Source organism: Prunus dulcis, chromosome 3 (assembly GCF_902201215.1).
Source record: "Prunus dulcis chromosome 3, ALMONDv2, whole genome shotgun sequence".
Taxonomy (NCBI): domain Eukaryota; kingdom Viridiplantae; phylum Streptophyta; class Magnoliopsida; order Rosales; family Rosaceae; genus Prunus; species Prunus dulcis.
Genome location: NC_047652.1, coordinates 17,877,299 through 17,881,642, shown reverse-complemented (window position 1 = coordinate 17,881,642; position 4,344 = coordinate 17,877,299).

Sequence of the window (4,344 nt, the reverse complement as noted above, 5' to 3'; positions counted from 1 at the left end):
TTGGAAAAATGGAAAAATGGAATATTGGAGAACTGGATAAATGAAAAATAGGAAATCAGGCAACTTGGAAAATAGCAAAATTGGAAATGGAACAAAAGGACAGTTACGAAAATGAAAAATTTGAAATTGGAAAAAAAGGAAACTTAGAAAATAGTCGAATTGGACAAAAAAACATTGGATAATTGGACAAAAACTTAAATTGTGAAAAATGGAAATAGGAAACAGGGACACATGGAAAATCAGAAAACTGGAAAGGAATTGAAATTGTGGAAATGGGAAATAAGACAATTATTGACAGGACCCGACCCAATTTCCGCTTTGGAAACCGATCCGAATCCTGTGCGTGTCCGACACCTGGCGAATGTCGGGCACGAATGACCTTTTTACCCTTTCCTTTTTCAATTTCTTTTTAAAATTTTCTCCCGACTTCTGCCGAAAATTCGGCAGAGTCTCCCCTGTAATTTGACCAAACCCAAAGTCTTCCACCTGTCAATCAGTCTCAAACAACCTACCAACTGCCAGACTAACTCAACAAACAGATCTTAACTCCAGTTTCTCATGTTCAACAAGATATCAGAGCCTTATATACAAATTTACAGAACTAAGAAAGTTAAAACGAGGTCCTACGCTTCGGTGGTGGGACGAGAGCTAAGATGATGGCCCGGGTGGTTTCCTTCCTTCTTCTACGGCCTGGAGGCGAAAAACAAGTTAAAATTGTGAGTGGACCAAAAATAATGTTCGTGAAAACATTTGAGAACATAGTAACCCCCGTTTGAAAAACATAGGGACATAAAAGCTATTATTTGATCAAAATCAAACTCGAGATAATCATTTAAACATAGATAAACGTAACTATAGAAATGTTCACATACTAAACAAAGATATAACAGTATAACACATGTTTGAGTATCAAATATACTGATAAAAATGAGTGAAACAATAACTGCAATAAAAAGTTTTAAAAAGAATCCTTTAAAACTGCCACCTAATTGTACCCCTGTGATAACCGTCAATTCCCTAGCAGGTCTCGGGCATCACACAGGCTACCCGAGCCGCAAACTGGCGAAATCAGGGGACTATGATCAGCCTGATCCGCCGGCAGGTCCTCGATGACACCAAGTCACTCGAGTCGCTCAGGCAGGATACAGGGGACCGTAGTCAGCCTGATCCGCTATCCTGGCAGGTCTCGGGGACACAGAGTCAGCCGAGCCGCAATCCTGGCAGGTCCCGGGACACCAAGTCTGCCGAGCCGCAAATCCTGGCACTCACGGTTCGAGCGTCCCCGAAACTCGTGAGGCAAGTCAAGTGCACTGACTAACTGAAATCGAACCGGATGTCCGTCGACATCGGTCCAACTCTGGGTAATCACCAAATAGAGAGTGGGTACATGGTGGTCTAAAATAACTATTTCTGATCAAATCTGATATCCTCTGAATTCTGGTAAATCTGAGCTAAACTACTATTTTGGCTCAAAAACCTCAAATCTGCTGCTTGGCTAATTTTCATAAAAATAAAGGTATTTCACAATAAAGTTCATACTATAACACTTATTCAAGATCAAATATAACATAAAATTATAAAATCTTTTTAAGAAAGAAAAGTCCACTCACTGCTGGTCCGAGCTGGCTGGACCATTCGAAGGTCCCTCCTGAGGGTTAGCTGGACTCCTGGTGTCTCACTCGAAAAATTTGGTGGCAAAATGAGGGAGAACGATTGAGTGGAAGTTTGGGTGAAAACCAGCGAAAAACCTTCAGTTTCCGGCCGATTCCCGGCGAGCTGGGGTCGGCGATGGGCCAAGGGAGGAAGGCGGCGACGAGCTGGTCCGGTTGGCAACGACGGCGAGGGTCGCCGTGTCCTGTGGCGGCCGCGGCGTTGATCGGAAGTGGGGAGGGCGCACGGCCTGTGCGCGACGACAGGAGAGAGAGAGAGGAGAGAGAAATGAGGAGAGAGAAGGGAGAAGAAGAGATAAAAAAAATCTGACTTTTCCAAATTACCGTTTTGCCCTTCGCTGTTTTTTGATCGTATTTTCTTCGTTAGAACATTGGAAAATTGGATGACACATGGAAAATAGGAAAAAAATGAAAAATGGCAAAATGGAAACGAATTGAGATTGCTGAAATGAGAAATAAGACAATAACCATTATTGGTCAATTCGAATGAGTTGGTGAATTAGGCAAATAGGCAACTCCCTTATTTCAATGACATAATGGGAAAATGACCAAGTTGGGAACGTCCAACATACAAATATATTACAAAAAGGCATAAAGTCAACCTGGGTAATAACTCCCTCCCATACTATCCCGCCCAATACACTCCCGCCTAACACTCCCGCCAATCCCTCCCGCCAATTACTCCCCCTAATCCCTCCCGCCAATAACTCTCTCACTTACTGGTTTGGTCATTAAAATTTGCAGGTATATTAATCAACCCACCTGTTTGAAATGAAAACTTCCATCACATTAACTGCTGCTTACAGCCACTACCTTCCCCACAGATTTAACTCACATCGCATTTAGTCCCCTGTTGTTCCAATTAAGTTGTACACCAGGCAACAATAAATATCAAAGACCATGGACCATAACCTCACACCAAACCCAACGATTTCAATTACTGAAGGAGGGGAGACTGAAACCGAAGCCAAGTCACCGAATTCACTCCCTGCAGACTTGGTCCATGGCATACAGCAATGTCAACACAATACCATGTTTTGGAAAAATCTTCATGCAGACATAGTTTCAAAAATTGTGGAGGGCCAAGCTAGATGGGGTGTCATAAAAAACCGCACAATTCGCTCTCTTTATCATGCGCGCATGCATCTCCTACATATAAAGAGAATGAAAGAAAAAATTGAAATTGCCCCTGCCACTGCAATTATGGTATTCAAGGAATCAGAAGCAATGGCCAAGTTGAAGCAAGAACAAGTGGAAAGGGGATTCGAACTATTTCGTAAATTTGCAATAATTGTGGATCCGGCAGGAAACTGAGCCAATATCACTGTGGCCGGGGTCATGAATTTCATGGGTCGCGGTCACCGCACTTGAAGAGTATGCAACTTCGAATTTGTCAACAGCAGGGAAATGGAACTATGAGGTCGGGTATTTTTGTATTATGTAACGATAGGGTGGCCTGTGGTTGTATTATGTAAGTTTGGAAATAGGAATGTATGGAATGATGAAGCCTCATTTTGTAGGGAAATGGAACTATGAGGTGGCGTATTTTTGTATTATGTAACGATGGGGTGGCCTGTTGTTGTATTATGTAAGTTTGGAAATAGGATTTTATGGAATGATGAAGCCTCATTTTGTATTTGTGCGTATACAGTTTATCGGTCTCCAGTTCTGTGGCGATATAGCAGCAATAAATATACAATCAACATGTGGATAGTGGCAATATTATGTCAATATCAGTACAATAGAGTGGTGATAGAGTTACAATATGATCCTATTACAGGACGTACTGCATCAGAATATGTTTTAAATTATATGGTCCAAAAAAATACTAATAAATAAACAAAAAAGTAATTACAACCTGGAAAAAGGATGAATTAAACATCCCTTAAAAGACAGATGGCCTACAGTACAGACCTTCAAAATGAACTCTATATATATATATATATATAATGCATGCCTTGTAGCACCATCACATCCCCCCCTAAATTACACAAACATGACACCCCAAAACCTCATGCTCCTTCCTCTTTCAACCCCTAAATTATCCATTGGATGCCCAACTCCATAACAGAATTAGTAGGGGAGAGTGGTTCTGGGAAGACGCAGCTTTGTCTCCAACTTACGGTACGAGCTCAGCTCCCCCCCTCACATGGTGGACTAGGGGGCTCCTCCATCTACATATTCACAGAATTCAGCTTCCCATTTCGTCGATTGCAACAACTAGGCAACCTTTATCATGCATCATACCCCAACTTAATAAGGTTGGAGCCATTGGAAGACATATATGTTCATGGTGTTCATGATGCTCAAGAACTCATCCATGTCCTTGGAGACATAGAAGCATTTATTGCCATTGATCACACCCGCCTACCTGTGAAACTCATTGTCATTGATTCCATTGCTTCATTGTTCCGATCACAGTATCAGACAACACCGGCAGATTTGAAACGGCGGTCTGAAATGTTCTTCAACATATCTGGGACATTGAAGGGTTTAGCGACATTGAAGGGTTTAGCAAATAAGTATGGGTTGGCAGTGGTTGTCACCAACCAAGTGGTGGATTTTATTGGGCCACATCATGGAGTGAATGGGGTGAGGTTGGGAAACTTGGAGTCCCTGGACACATCAGGCAGACGGGTGAGTCCAGCTTTGGGACTGGCTTGGGCACATTGCA